At 41.5% G+C, this 16,859-nt stretch overlaps 1 protein-coding gene across 9 annotated transcripts in view; it reads left to right on the top strand.

Moving 5' to 3' along the window:
• Nucleotides 1–16,859, top strand: part of ZNF608 (zinc finger protein 608) — a 744,094-nt gene that overhangs the window by 387,835 nt on the left and 339,400 nt on the right. Inside the window, exon 1 of one of the 9 annotated variants that reach the window (XM_029216081.1) lies at nt 14,781–14,919. The exons of the other annotated variants lie outside the window; for them this stretch is intronic. The gene's annotated coding sequence lies outside the window, so the exon portion shown is untranslated. Of the gene's footprint in view, nt 1–14,780; nt 14,920–16,859 lie in introns of those variants that run through there. 9 annotated transcript variants of the gene reach the window in all.

Raw genomic sequence — 16,859 nt, 5'->3', positions numbered from 1 at the left:
CCCAAATTTACACACACACACACACACACACACACACACACACACACACTCAGTCTTGGGGCTTTGACATCACTTCTCAGGATCCCCAAAACACCCAATTAAATAGCTGACAAATGTAACAGGTAATTTTAGATATTAACAACAGAGGAAACTAGGAAAATACATATGGAAATTCTCTGTGCTATCTTTGTAACTTTTCTGAAAACCTACAATTATTCCGAAATTTAAAGTTTACTTAAAAAGTAATGAGAATGGAGAAGTGAATGTAAGTATGGATGGGACAGGATTAACCATGGACTGATGGTTGTCGAGATGGGGTGATGAGTACATGGGGTTCACCATACTGCTCTGCCTACTTTTAAGTTGTAAATTCTCCATAATAAAAAATAAAGTAACTTTAAAATATATGTTATGGGACTTTCTGTAGACTCTTAAAAGTCTACATAAACCGTAGAAGCCAGTAATCTGATACTTTATTCTCTCTGTATAATTTCTACCATCAGGACACTGGTGCTTAATTAGTAGGGCAAATTAAAAAAGTAGAAAGAATAGGAAAACAGCAGAGTTGAATGTTATCCAACTACATGATTTGCTTATGTTTTGTTATTAGACCACCTCAAACTCTTTCTCCTTCTTTTATATTTTTAAAATCTTTCTCACCTCCATTTTTACCACTTTTTAGATCTCTTCTGTATCATGTGCCCATCGATGTGTCACTTGGCATAAAGTCCCACTACAATGTAACAAAACATCCAAATAATCGTGGCTTACACAAGATAAAACCTTATGTCTCTCACACATAAAATTAGTCTGGAGATCAACAGTCCAGGACTGTCATGGCAGCTCCACAGAGATTTCAATGGCTCCAGCTCCTTACTGTCCTCCACTCCTCAATTCCTGGGATGTTGCCCTGGTCATCAGCTTACAAGATGGCTTCTAGAGCTCCAGCCATCACACTCACATTCCAGGCAGCAAGAAGGCAGGTCAAGCCACTTCCCTTTAAGGAAACATCCCAAAAGTCCCACAGAATACTTCTGCAAACCTTTCACTGATCACAACATACTCATACAGCCAATCTTAGCTGCAAGGCGAGCTGTGGAAAATAGTCTTTTAATTGTACCCTGGCTGTCCTCTATAAAACCAGAGTTCTATGACTGAAGGAGGGGAGAATGGATGTTGGGTAGGCAATTAGCAGCCTCTGCCACAGTCAGCCGTGGGAAAAATCTGAACATGCAGTGGCAGAGCAGCCCAACCATGACTTATGCCCAAATTAATTACCCGGCTAGGGCAGTCAGCAAAGATCTGGAAGTATCTGTCATCCCACATATGCTGCGGACTGGTTTATGTTGATTGGTTTGACTGAAAGTTAAAACTAGAAAAGTGCCTGTGGATTCACCCTTCACAGCAAGAGACCATCTATCTACACAGGAGCCGATATATGTGCATTTGTGTCAGCCTCATGTAGGGCACGAGATATGCCTGCTGTGACTATAATGTCCTTTAAACCTAAAATGGAAGCCTTACAGATTCCTCCTAGCAGTCCTCTTGACCCTCTGGGAGACCTTCTGGGCTCCTGGCCAGTCTCCAGAGAGATTCCTGTCTGTCTGCCTGCTAGGAGACACATTCTGGGCTCCCTGCCCACGTTCTAACCTGCTGCTCATGCGGGTAGAGAGTGATGTCTATTTGGGTCAGTCCTGACTGATTATCCTGTTGCCTTGAAGCAGGTTCACTTGAATACTCCACACATAACCAACTGTGTACACCACACGTCCACATGCTGGGTGCCCAGTAAAAGCAATGAGGGATGGTGGAAAGAGCATCTGAAGCCTGAGACTGAGGATTAAGACTGAACAATTCTTGGTCCGGGTGGTGAGACCTTAGGCAAGTCACTGAGTCTCTAAACCTTGGTTTCTCATATGTCAAACAGGGATATTGCTACTTCCTCTCCTTTCCCTGAAAGCTGATTGTGAAGCTCGGTTGCAGCAAGATAGTACATGTCCAAGTAAGGTACTTTATCACCCCCAAGATGGTTACTGTTAATATTGTTGATTTCATGAAAATGTGAGTTGTTGACAAAAAAAGAGAAGAGAAATAAAAAATAGTGATAATGTGGTTCAGGCCCATTTGTCTGTGGCTAAGAAAAAGAAATACAGTAACTAGTGCCAAATCTGCAAGGCAAAACAAAAAGAAAATGAATCAGTGAAATTTTATCAGTCCCAGAAAGAAATGACTTGTCCCACGGAGTAAACTCATAATATTCTAACCTCCATTTCCATTTATTATTAACTCTTCCTTCCACAGAATACTAGTCCAAAGAGTAAAGCTATCATTAAAGATCCTGTTCTCCCTGCACTGAAAAGGTCAAATAAGTTTTATTCCTTTTATTTAAGTCAGCTTTAAAATACAGCTAGGCTCCTATATCAACAGCAAAGACCCAAAACACCCACCTAGAATTTCCCTGCTCAGTACAATCCCCTAGGACCCACTTTTATTCCTAAATGTAAGCCTTTGGGCACAGTATGTAAGCAGTTGGTTGTATACACATAAGCCCGATCTGGGGATAGGTGAGTTCTGTAGGTGTAAATGTGTATGTAAATATATCTCTATATATTGGAGCCTGCAGAAGGTTTATAGTTTTTTAGAAATATTAATAAGGAAAAAATTTTAATCCTTTAGTTTTTGTTAAAAGAAGGAGCTTTAATTTATGCAACATAAAATTAGAGTTGTTGGGCTTCCCTGGTAGCGCAGTGGTTGAGAGTCCGCCTGCCGATGCAGGGGACGTGGGTTCATGTCCCGGTCCGGGAAGATCCCACATGCCGCAGAGTGGCTGGGCCCGTGAGCTATGGCCGCTGAGCCTGCGCGTCCAGAGCCTGTGCTCCGCAACGGGAGAGGCCACAACAGTGAGAGAGGCCCGCGTACTGAAAAAAAATTAGAGTTGTTTTTACTGGCTACCACTTTAATATGAACATTTTTATCAGTGTTGGATCCAAAGATAAGCTTCTGTCATTTGACATAATAAATTGCTTTCCATATGTGAAATGAAAATCATTTGGGCTCTATTGGCCAGTTAGAGGGTTTTGCTCTGGTCTAACTTTAGAGGGTGATGTCTATTGGGAGCTGAAGAGCACCATTCCATGACTTGACTGCAGAAGTCATAAGAGTCAATAAGCAGCTTCACTGACCATTTGTGAAATTTTCATTTGACTCAAGCTGAAACAAAGGACCTCTTAACTGTGAGTAATTTTTCCTGATGAGATTAAAAATTTCTCATTCCAACTTTCCTAAATCTAGAACTTTCTTTGCATAGAAAACACACACACACATCACAAAAGAAATTGATTCCAGACGTGCAAGAGACCTCGCATGACAGTGTCTGGCTTTGATGTTCATGAAGGGCATTTTGGCAGGTGGCCACAATGGTGTTTTTGTTCCTCTCAAACTTGATGCCATTTAACCACACTGTAAAATTCACCTGGTTTGTGTCTGTGAGATTTCTCCCTAACAAAGGAAGGAAAACAAGATGAGAACGCTGAACGCTCACCAGATCACAAGGCTAGAATGTGTGGTTTCTGAAACACAGATGTAGGTAGATTTTTCAGTAAGAATTTTGTCAACACTGACTGTATTCCCAAGCACTATTCCATGCTGTGTGGAGGGAAGAAAGATAGGAAACATTGTCCCAAGCCCGGGACAATGAACTTAAAATGGCTTGTAAGTGACAAGGTAAATGAGAATGGAACAGTCAATATGCTCCCCTAGCATCCTGCATAAAGCATCACTGTACAACTCACCCTGGGTTATAATGGTCTGTTTGTGTGACTTATGTCACCCACCACACTGAGGCCCTCCCAGACCTGGAACCATGGCCGATCTTTGTTGTAAACACAGCCCAAAGTGCAGCCCAAAGTGTATTTGATCAATGTTAACTCAAGGAATGAAGGAAACAAGAGTACCACAGGTTAAAAGGATTCAAACTGCAATCAAACATGAGCCCATTTCTGTTTCTGGGAATTACTCAAGAGTTAATATCTTTCATTTTGCTAATTAAGACATTCCTTCAGCTTTCTAACAACCAATTTGAATGCCTGCCCTCAATAGTACTATACACTGAGAGACAATGGCTACCATGCTGGGAAATAGAGTCTTTATTCTGGGAGTCTATTGCTAAAAAGTGGACATTCTATCAGCGCAAGAAGGGAAAACGAGATGCTAAGGACATCTAGCAGAGAGATGAAGTTGATTTCAACTGCATGTTTTGGTGACAATGTATTCCAAGGAACAAAGCAGTAAATACGCTGCTCAAAAAAAATGGGCTCAAACTCAGGTGAGGGCAGGAGACTCTCTTTTTCTAAGTAAATTAAGACCTATTCAGTACAAAGCAGTTAAGTAAGACAAAGTATTTGCTTACTAGATTGTAAACAGGGTCTAGAGGAAAGAGCCCTAGACTTGCCTTCACTGAGACCCAGTTTTCCAGCATTCCCAAAGTGTGTTCCATGGAACACTGTTTATGAGGAGCTTTGATAAATATCATTATAAGAAGGGTAGTTCCATAGTCAGATAGGTTTAGGAAATGTTGATTACCATCTCCTCCTTTATATTTACATTGTAAAGAAAACTGTTTATTCATTCAAAGTTTTCCCAAAATTATTTGACTAAGGGCTCTTTATTCACAAAATATCTTCCAGAATTAGATTAGAAAACGTCAGTCCAGGAGCCCTACATTGACCAATGTGTAATTTTGCTTTCAGTGCCAACATTCTATATCATTTTAGGCTAATATTCTACGTCACTTTTTACAAGTGATAGTTAAGACTTGGGAACGTATTAATGCTCCGAAAGAACACGGGCAGAAGAACTAAGCACCAGAGATTGAGGCTTACCAAGAAACTATTTTGAAGACCAAGGAAAACAAACAGCAATGGGCATCACATCCTGAAACTGAACCATTCTTGGAAAAAGAAAAAATGGAACTTGAATCTGATCCAGCCTCTCTAGATCTTGCCACCAATTTACAGGGATGACACCATGGAATACAAGCAAAATTCCAACCTGAGAAACTAGAAAATGAATAACCTGCTGCCTTCAACAAAGAAATTCCAAGGGGGAAAAAAAAAAAAAACGGGAAAGGAGTATCTGTAGATTAAAAGACACTTGAGAGGCATTTCAAGCTTGCAGTGTTTGGGTTGTATTTGGGTCCTAGTTTGAGTGAGCTAACTATGAAAAAAAATATTCAAGAGACAATCAAGGAATTTTGAACACTTTCTGGATATTTGTTGACATTAAAGAATTACTGTTAATCTTTTTAGGTGTGATAATAAATATTATGGATGTGATTTTATAAATCTTTATATTTAGTAAATATATTCTGGAATATTTATGTACAAAATGATATGTAGTCTGAGATTTGCTTCAAAACAATCCTGGATAGCTAGTGGGAAGCAGCCGCATGGCACAGGGATATCGGCTCGGTGCTTTGTGACCACCTGGAGGGGTGGGATAGGGAGGGTGGGAGGGAGGGAGACACAAGAGGGAAGAGATATGGGAACATATGTATATGTATAACTGATTCACTTTGTTATAAAGCAGAAACTAACACACCATTGTAAAGCAATTATACCCCAATAAAGACGTTAAAAAAAAAAAAATCCTGGGATGGAGGATATCAATGAAAAAAGTTGGCCATAATATAAGATGGTTTCACGAGGGTTTATTGTACTCTTCTCTCTGATTTTGTATTTTTGAGATTTTCCAAACTAAAAGTTTTTACAAAGCAGTTGAAAGAGAAAGAAGTGGGTCAAGGATATTATTACAAACATGGTAAATACAGAGTTTGGAAAGCAATAAAAGGAAGGAATTTTGAGAAGCAGGAAGGCAAAAGCAGCATGGATGCAAAAGAGAAAGAGTGTGAAAACCAGGAAAAGAAAGACAGAAATGTCAGTGGACTTTTGAGAGAGACAAACAGAATTGCAGAGGGTTCCCAGGCATGATGCCTGGTGTAGAAATGCTGCACAGTTATTACTTATCATTTGAGACAGTTGGTTACAAAAAAAGATGGTGGCTGGAGGTCCAGAGAAGGTTCGTCAAGAAGGACAATGCTATAGACTAGATTGTACCCCCTACAAAGTCCATATGTAGAAGTCCTAATCCTCCACATGATATCAGACCTTTAGAGAGGTGATTAATGTTAATGATTAATGTTAAATGAGGTCATAAGGTGGAGCCCTGATCCAATAGAACTGGTACCCTTATAAGAAGAGGAAGAGAGAGATGGTGTTTTCTCCACCATGTGAAGACACAGCAAGAAGGCAGCTGTCTGCAAGCCAGGAAGAGAACCAGAACTTAACCTTGCCGGCACTCTGATCTTGGACTTCCAGCCTCCAAAACTGTGAAAAAATAAATTCCTGTTGTTTAAGTCACCCAATCTATGGTATTTTATTATGGCAGCCTAAGCTGATACAGGTAAAGCATGCCCATCCTCTTCATTAGCCTTTCTACTTCATTCAGCATTTATCATGTCCTTCTTTTATGATGTTGAAATTAGACCTAGAAAAATGAATGTCATTGAGTGGTATTATTCTGTGTTCTTTTTTTTTCAGTACGCGGGCCTCTCACTGTTGTGGCCTCTCCCGTTGCGGAGCACAGGCTCCAGACGCACAGGCTCAGCAGCCATGGCTCACGGGCCCAGCCGCTCTGCAGCATGTGGGATCTTCCCGGACCAGGGCATGAACCCATATCCCCTGAAATGGCAGACAGACTCTCAACCACTGCGCCACCAGGGAAGCCCTATTCTGTGTTCTTTTGTGTGGTGGTCAGTTAGGTGTGGCCACAAGAGGGAACATAAGAGAGGCACAGGAAAACAAAGTTTATTATACTCACCAGTCTGAGAGAGAGAGTCGCTGTACAACAAGAGGGGGCCATATGAGACAAGTACCTGGAGAACAGGCTCAACCAAGCAGGAGGGGAGCTGAGAGAAAGAGAAAGACCTGTGGGCAAACACCTTTTTTGAAGGTCAGGGTGGAATACACTAGAAAAGGCTCGAGGGGATTGCACTGGAGCATTTGAAACTTCCTAGGAGTTCAGAGAGGAGAACTGCAGCAGGGGCCAGCCTTGTCACACTAGCGCACCTGGTCACCTGGGCAGGATGCTCACTACTATGTCGGAGGATGTTGAGGCAGCAGGAGACAAAAATGAAGTTTTAAAATTTTATAATACAGGTATAAAGGCTCCATAATTTCTTCTTTCAAATTTTATTTTTTTATGGAAGTATAATTGATCTACAATGTTTCAGGTGTACAGCCAAGTTATTGAGTTATATATGTATATATATTCTTTTTCAGATTCTTTTCCATTATAGGTTACCACAAGATATTGAATATAGTTTCCTGTGCTATACAATAGGTCCTTGTTGTTTATCTATTTTATACATAGTAGTTTATATCTGTTAATACCAAATCCTTAATTTATCCCTCCCCCCCTTTCCCCTTTGGTAACCATAAGTTTGTTTTCTGTGTGTATGAGCCTATTTCCGCTTTGTAAATAAGTTCCTTTGTATCATTTTTTAGATTCCACATATAAGTGATACCATACAATATTTGTCTAACTTACTTCACTTAGCATGATATTTTGCAGCATGTTGCTGCAAGTGGCACTATTTCATTCTTTTTATGGCTGAATAATATTCCATCATATACATGTACCACATCTTCTTTATCCATTCGTCTGTCAGTGGACACTTAAGTTGCTTCCATGTCTTGGCTATTGTGAGTAGTGCTGCTATGAACACTGGGGTACATGTATCTTTTTGAATTAGTTTTTGTCTTTTCCAGATAAATGCCCAGGAGTGGGATTGCAGGATACTATGGTAGCTCTCTTTTTACTTTTTTAAGGAACCTCCATTCTGTTCTTCATAGTGGCTGAACCAATTTACATTCCCACCAACAGTGTAATCAACAACCTTCATTATGTTGAGGTCTAAATTTTATTTTTCTGAGTTCTTTTAACTGTGTTCACCTTTCATTCCTCTAAAAGAAGTAAAAAAACATCAGTTTCCATCATAATCAGAAAGCTTGGATAAACAATTTCAATTCAAAACTTTTTCCCTTATGACGTTCAAAGGCACACAGACCCACTGTGGCTATTAAAGATTTGCTAGTTCAAGACCTCTTGATTTCTCTGACTAAGCTGGTCTTAAATTTTCCTTATTATGTCAGGGGTCAACAAAACCATTCCCAGACAATCTTCTGAGACTGAACCAGGAAGAAATAGAAAATATGAACAGACCAGTCACAAGCACTGAAATTGAGATTAAAAATCTTCAAACAAAAGCCCAGGACCAGATGGCTTCACAGGCAAATTCTATCAAACATTTAGAGAAGAGCTAACACCTATCCTACTCAAGCTCTTCCAAAATATAGCAGAGGGAGGAACACTCCCAAACTCATTCTACGAGGTCACCATCACCCTGATACCAAAACCAGACAAAGATGTCACAAAGAAAGAAAACTACAGGCCAATATCACTGATGAACATAGATGCAAAAATCCTCAACAGAATACTAGCAAACAGAATCCAATAGCACATTAAAAGGATCACACACCACAATCAAGTGGGGTTTATCCCAGGAATGCAAGGATGCTTCAATATATGCAAATCAATCAATGTGATACACCATGTTAACAAATTGAAGGAGAAAAACCATATGATCATCTCAACAGATGCAGAGAAGGCTTTTGACAAAATTCAACACACATTTGTGACAAAAACCCTCCAGAAAGTAGGCATAGAGGGAACTTTCCTCAACATAATAAAGGCCATATATGACACACCCACAGCCAACATCATCCTCAATGGTGAAAAACTGAAACCGTTTCCACTAAGATCAGAAACAAGACAACGTTGCCCACTCTCACCAATATTATTCAACATAGTTTTGGAAGTTTTAGCCACAGCAATCAGAGAAGAAAAGGAAATAAAAGGTATCCAAATTAGAAAAGAAGAAGCACAGCTGTCACTGTTTGCAGATGACATGATACTATACATAGAGAATCCTAAAGATGCTACCAGAAAACTACTAGAGCTAATCAATGAAACTGGTAAAGTAGCAGAATACAAAATTAATGCACAGAAATCTCTTGCATTCCTATACACTAATGATGAAAAATCTGAAAGTGAAATTAAGAAAACACTCCTATTTACCATTGCAACAAAAAGAATGAAATATCTAGGAATAAACCTACCTAAGGAGACAAAAGACCTGTATGCAGAAAATTATAAGACACTGATGAAAGAAATTAAAGATGATGCAAATAGATGGAGAGATATAACATGTTCTTTGATTAGAAGAATCAACATTGTGAAAATGACTGTACTACCCAAAGCAATCTACAGATTCAATGCAATCCCTATCAAACTACCACTGGCATTTTTCACAGAACTAGAACAAAAAATTTCACAATTTGTATGGAAACACAAAAGACCCCGAATAGCCAAAGCAATCTTGAGAAAGAAAAACGGAGCTGGAGGACTCAGGCTCCCTGACTTCAGACTATACTACAAAGCTACAGCAATCAGACAGTATGGTACTGGCACAAAAACAGAAATATAGATCAATAGAACAGGATAAAAGCCCAGAGGTAAACCCACGCACATATGGTCACCTTATCTTTGATAAAGGAGGCAAGAATATACAGTGGAGAAAAGACAGCCTCCTCAATAAGTGGTGCTGGGAAAACTGGACAGCTACATGTAAAAGAACAAAATTAGAACACTCCCTAACACCATACAAAAAAATAAACTCAAAATGGATTAAAGACCTAAATGTAAGGTCAGACACTATGAAACTCTTAGAGGAAAACATAGGCAGAACATTCTAAGACATAAATCAGAGCAAGATCCTTTTTGACCCACCTCCTAGAAAAATGGAAATAAAAACAAAAATAAACAAATGGGGCGTAATGAAATTTAAAAGCTTTTGCATAGCAAAGGAAACCATAAACAAGACGAATAAACAACCCTCAGAATGCGAGAAAATATTTGCAAATGAAGCAACTGACAAAGGATTAATCTCCAAAATTTACAAGCAGCCCATGCAGCTCAATATCAAAAAAACAAACAACCCAATCCAAAAATGGGCAGAAGACCTAAATAGACATTTCTCCAAAGAAGATATGCAGATGGCCAACAAACACATGAAAAAATGCTCAACATCATTAATCATTAGAGAAATACAAATCAAAACTACAATGAGGTATCACCTCACACCGGTCAGAATGGCCATCATCAAAAAATCTACAGGGGCTTCCCTGGTGGCGCAGTGGTTGAGAGTCTGCCTGCTGATGCAGGGGACAGGGGTTCGTGCCCTGGTCCAGGAGGATCCCACATGCCGCGGAGCGGCTGGGCCCGTGAGCCATGGCCGCTGGGCCTGCACGTCCGGAGCCTGTGCTCCACAGCGGGAGAGGCCACAACAGTGAGAGGCCCGTGTACCACAAAAAATATATATATATATATATATATATATACAAATAATAAATGCTGGAGTGGGTGTGGAGAAAAGGGAACCCTCTTGCACTGTTGGTGGGAATGTAAATTGATACAGCCACTATGGAGAACAGTATGGAGGTTCCTTAAAAATCTAAAAATAGAATTACCATATGACCCAGCAATCCCACTACTGGGCATATACCCTGAGAAAGCCATAATTCAAAAAGAGGCATGTACCACAATGTTCATTGCAGGTCTATTTACAATAGCCAGGACATGGAAGCAACCTAAGCATCCATCAACAGATGAGTGGACAAAGAAGATGTGGCACATTTATACAATGGAATATTACTCAGCCGTAAAAAGAAATGAAATTGAGTTATTTGTAGGGAGGTGGATGGACCTAGAGTCTGTCATACAGAGTGAAGTAAGTCAGAAAGAGAAAAACAAATACCGTATGCTAACACATATATATGGAATCTAAAAAAAAAAAATGGTCATGAAGAACCTAGGGGCAGGATGGGAAAAAGACGCAGACCTACTAGAGAATGGACTTGAGGACACAGGGAGGGGGAAGGGTAAGCTGGGACAAAGTGAGAGAGTGGCATGGACATATATACACTACCAAATGTAAAATAGATAGCTATTGGGAAGCTGCCGTATAAGCACAGAGAGATCAGCTCGGTGCTTTGTGACCACCTAGAGGAGTGGGATAGGGAGGGAGGGAGGGAGGGAAACGCAAGAGGGAAGAGATATGGGGACATATATATATGTATAACTGATTCACTTTGTTATAAAGCAGAAACTAACACCGCATTGTAAAGCAATTATACTCCAATAAAGATGCTAAAAAAAAGAAAAAAACCACTCCCAAGTTTGATGGTTCACCAGGAAGTTTCACGGGACCTGGGATATAGTCACAGCTATGATTTATTACAGCAAAAGGACACAAAGCAAAACCAGCAGCATGTGTGAAATATCATCTACCAGGGAAGTCCATCAGAGATTTAGTGCCCAAAGTTTTCCTGGAGGCTGGTCGGGTGGGCACCCTCTACCTCATACACAGCAGCATTCAGACTACCAGGAGAGAAGCCAGGGTTTAGCATCACCTGCACTGCACATAGCCTTTAGGCACAGGGAGCCACTCTTATCAGTTAGGGAATGGGGAGACCATTCTTAAAATGTAGGAACCCAGCTGCCAGCCTAGGCCAACCTTGCAAGCAGGTCTTTCTAAGGATAGCAGTTTCAGGCTTGCTATGCTAACCCATTTTGAAAGTTTACACCAAAATCTGCTGTCACTCAGGCTCCTCACTTACTTTGACCTCTTTGTAACCTTTAATACCCTGACCACATCTGCTTTCTGGAACCCCTTTGATGAATCTCCTACCATGCTATACCATGGAACTATTTCTTTCCCTTTGTTCTGGGGAAAGGGATTAAAGGGCAGTCCCATGGTTGGGGCTGAGGTGGGTGGGTGGCTCCAAGCTATGACTCTTTTTCCCCCAAACAAATCTGAAATCGAATGCAACCAAACATCCCCCAAACTGAAACTCCTCAGAAATCCCATCCAGCTAGTCTCTGAGAAATCCACAGCCTCTCAATGCTACATCTTCTTCCCTACCCCTGTTACATCATTCCTCCAAATGTAAGCTAAAATGGCATGTGCCCCAACTCACTCCTGGCTTCTTTAGAAGGTACAGGACACAATTTTAGCCCTCAGGTTTCTCCCTTGGCCAGAGGAAGGGAAGGGGAAGTTTTACCGCATGAGTACACATGAGTTTTACCACAAGCTCCTGCTTGAATTACTTCTGTAATCTCCTATTTGGCCTTCTCCCTCCATTGCTTCAACCCTGCAAACACCTAACATATGAATATCCCTCACCACATCTATGACCGTTCATTCATTCCTAATTTAAAACTTTCACTGTGACCACTGAATAAAAGTCATCCTTCTTGGCTCACAGATGTGGAAAACAAACTAGAAGGTACCGGTGGGGAGGGGGAAGGAGTGAGGAACAATGTAGGGGTAGGGGATTAAGAGGTACAAACTATGAGCTATAAAATAAACTACAAGGATATATTGTACAACACAGGGAATATGGCCAATATTTTGTAACTGTAATTAGAGTATAACCTTTAAAAATTGTGAATCCCTATATTGTACACTGTAACTTACACAATATTGTAATGTTTCAATTAAATACTTCAATTAAAGAAAAAGTCATGCTCCTTGGCCTGGCACTAAGATCTTCTGTGATTTGGCCACAGTCTCTTTTTCTAGTCCTAGGTTTCTCTATTGCTATTCCCATAATCTCTTCTGAGGTGAACAAGGAAACCGTTTAATAATGCTTCTCAAGATAAATTAGTCAAAATATATCAAAGAGCCAACTTCGTTGCGGAGCACAGGCTCCGGACACGCAGACTCAGCAGCTATGGCTCACGGGCCCAGCCGCTCCGCGGCATGTGGGATCTTCCCAGACCGGGGCACGAACCCATGTCCCCTGCATCGGCAGGCAGACTCTCAAACACTGCGCCAGCAGGGAAGCCCCCAACTTTTTTTTTTTAATGTACCTTTTCTCCAGTGAAAAGTTTCTCTCCAGGCCGTACTAAATGAGAATAGAATCTGGGGCCTTGTTTGTAGTTAATTGTCAGCTACAGGCAGATTCTTCACCATGCCAGCACACTGGAATCACCTGGGGCATGTTAAAAAATAAATAAATAAATACTGATGCTTGGGTCCTGCGTCTTGAGTTTCTGATTCAGTTGGTCTAGAATATGACCTGGTCACTGGGTGTTTAAAAGCTCCCTGGGGGTTCTAATGCACGACCAGGATTGAGAAACACCAACACAGCAATCTGCCTTTGGCTATATTTTGTCTAAAAAAACTGTGCAACATTTACAAAATACAGTCCATGCTTCTTTGTATTTCTCTGTTCATGTGTAATTCCTATGCTCCCCTCGACCTCTATTTCTCATCATTGAAGTCTGACTCAAATATCATTTTCTTAAAAAGGCTTTCCTAATCTCCAACTGAAAGCATTCTCACCATCTTCTGAATGAAGAAAAATTTCATCCACACCCCTTGCTCTGCCGCTCATCACTCTTGGCCTGTTACGTTGTTCTTGTATTTGTGCTGCCTTTCTTTCCTCTAGTGCCTTGCCAAGAACCCTTCCCATAGTTGACTTGTAATAAAATTTTGTGTTTTCATGGTACATGAGAATTTGAAGAATCAAAATATGCCTTTTTATTTCTACAAGTGTTGTGTAATACTTTTAACAAGAAAGTCACCCAGCCAGTTAAGTAGAAGTAATCTTCTGATACTTCCCAAGTCATCGTTTGCTCTCAAGGCAAACACTCACCCCTAATCATTTTAAGATCTGAATCAACTAAGAGTATATTTGCTTTACTTCTCACTGACAGCTTGTCATTTTTCAGACTTACACGACCAAATACAAAATTGTCTATGGGATTCCATAACAAAAGAAATCAAAATAGTCCCCTTTGCCATATGACCTCCTGCTATACATTAGGCTGGGTTTGCTTCCAACTTTTAGGACAAAAGAAGGAAATAAGAACTCACATGCATCATTGGTTGGCAGTAGCTTGGCTTTCTGTTCCCTATTGCTTCAGGGCTGACGGCTCACCTGCATTTTGAAATAGACACCTGCTAATTCGACTTTCCACCCTTTAATCTCACCCTTCCACCCACAGCATTCTAATTACCCCACAATTAATATACTGCTGGTTTTACCCATTAGGAAGGGTGGGGTGGGGGTAGGCTGAGCAGGAAGGCCAGGCTGATAGTCATTCATAGTCCAGATACCCCATCTTTTGTTACTGGGTGAGAGTCCCTAATCCTGATTCATTCTAATAATAGGCCTCACAACACTCTCCGCACCACCCCCGAGACACACACGTGCACACACACACACACACACACGCACACACACACACACGAGATATGAACATAATCCTCGGACATAATCATCTGGTCTCATTTTCCAGTGTAGATCTCTGCCCCGTGCCCCTTCAGCATCACTGCCTGAATCTGGGGACCGTGTCTAAGTGGGAGGAGGAGGTGGTGTGGACTTGCAACCTGAGAAAGGGCCAAAGAGAGCAAAGGTTTCTGAAGAGGTTGGGAGAGGGAGGGAACCGGGGTGGAATGAATAAACAGAGACTTTGTTCTTTGACCTTTGGATGCTCTCCATGACCCTTGGGTTAATTTTAAATTCTCCCAGCCTGTCCCAGCTTCATGGTGTTCCTCACCAAAGTGAGCTTCGTGTGCCAAAGGGAACCTCTTTCCAAATGCACAGTAAGCTCTGGGTCTTTTGGCTTAGGCGTGGAGCCTGCTGCACTACCTTCCACCCACCCTTCATACATCCCTGGAAGTGGACCTTAGGCTGGGCGTGCATCTGTTGCCCTTCATAAGCAGCCTTTTGGGTGAGTGTTTGCCCTGTGGGCAGAGTGGGAATTGGATTCTGGCCATCTAGCTCAGGCTGCCCACTGGGGCCATGACCGACCCTCACTCCTGCACTCATGGGGACAGGGCTCCAGTGGGAGAGTCCCTCTGTCTTGGCAACATTATTTTTCTGTCCATCTTGGGCACTGCTGATCTCTTTAAGGAGCTATTTTTGAATCCTACAGGGTGTCTTTGGCCCCTTTCACTCCCCTGACACAGTCTGTGTCCTGATGCTGGATTTGAATTGCAGAGAATTAAAATGCCAAGCTTTTGTCCTGATGCTGTATTAACGTGATAGACCACTGACTTTGTGCTAAGAACTTTACATCTTGTGTTTGTGAACACTCAGAGTGAGTCTGAAGTATTGGTACTCTCATCCCCAGTGTACAGATGAGGACAGTGAGACACAATGTCTCATCCAGCCCAGGCGCCAGTTCTCCCAACTTTAGACTATGCCACTCCCTTTCTCGCTTGGTACTCAGCATGTTGAAGGCTTGAAGCAGTGTGTCTGTGGCATCATTTAGGTTGAGAAAATAGGAGGCAGGAGATTTACCCAGAGGAGCCACCCCACTTTGCAACAAACTGGTAAGGTGAGAACACGCTATCTTCATGCCTTCCTAGAAATTCAAGGGACAACAATTTTCCAAACAGCAACTCCCCTCTCACAGTGATTGGGGGCGCCCAAGGCTCTGGCCATCTGTGATTTAATAGATGGTAACAGCAGCAAGAACCTTGGCCTATAGAACAAGGACTTCATTGCTACTGCAGAGGCCACCAATGTGGTCTGGAGCTTGCCTCTTTATTAAATCCAAACTGCCTGTTAACCTGAGAATATACACATCACATTTTAATTTATTTACATAGTTTCCCTTTACATTTCATATTTTAAATTTTATAGGGCTTTTCTGTTTGAAAAATTTCTTTACGCTCCTAATTATTATTTTCCTGATTCTTAGTCCCATTTTACCAATGAAGCTACAAACTCTTCCCTAAGATTCAAGACCAGTGTTCCTTCCACTATTCCATAGTACCTCTGCCCTTCAAACACAAGGATAACATAAATGTTCATATGAGAGTGTCCCCCAACAGCTGGTACCAGTGAATGTGACATTATTTGGAAATTGGATGTTTGTGGATGTAATTAAGATGTAAGATAAAATGAGGTCATAGTGGAGCACAGTTGTTAACTGAACCAAACTTGGGTCTTCTCACCCGTGCACAGTGAAGCCAATCTACTGACACTGCATTGTGGTGAAGAAAAGTACAAGGTTTACCGCAGGGCACTGAGCAAGGAGTCCAGGCAGCTCAAGCTCAAAAGATCCAAACTCCCCGAAGGCTTTCAGGGAAGGGTTTTTAAAGACAGGGTGAGCGAGGGGGTCATGGGGCTCGTGATCAGCTCACGGACATTCTTCTGATTGGTTGGTGGTGAGGTAATTGGGAGTCAACATCGTTAACCTTCTGATTCCACTGTTCTGGGGTCTACGTGCTTGTGGGCAGCATGCAGTTAACTTCTTCCACCTGGCAGGGGTTTCAGTATCTGTAAAACAGCTCAAAGGACACGGCTCAGAATATTATCTATAGCCCTTGAGGGGGAACTAAAGGTCCTTGACTTTAATGGCTAAACTATTATCGTTTTGTCTTGCTTGGCTGTTTTCCTTTGTTTTTGCATTTTCTCACATCTCTGATTAAATTTATTATTTGGAACTCGAGGAAGACCTAGGAGGCTGAAGTTTTTCTACAGACAGGAGGCAGGCAGAGGACATGGGCAGGGGCTCTGTCCCAGGAAGCCCTTTTAGGGTCCTGCTCCATTACAGAGTGATCCTTAATACAATATGACTGGGGTTCTTCTAAGAAGGGAAGAGACACAGGGAGGAGAACTATGTGATGATGGCAGAGATAGGGTGGTATTGGGTTGGCCAAA

The sequence above is a fragment of the Monodon monoceros genome, unplaced genomic scaffold (genome assembly GCF_005190385.1).
Source record: "Monodon monoceros isolate NGI ecotype Baffin Bay Population unplaced genomic scaffold, NGI_Narwhal_1 Super_Scaffold_12, whole genome shotgun sequence".
NCBI classification, from domain to species: domain Eukaryota; kingdom Metazoa; phylum Chordata; class Mammalia; order Artiodactyla; family Monodontidae; genus Monodon; species Monodon monoceros.
Note: the sequence above shows the minus strand (reverse complement) of the source record. Positions and strands in the feature narration are given on the sequence as shown.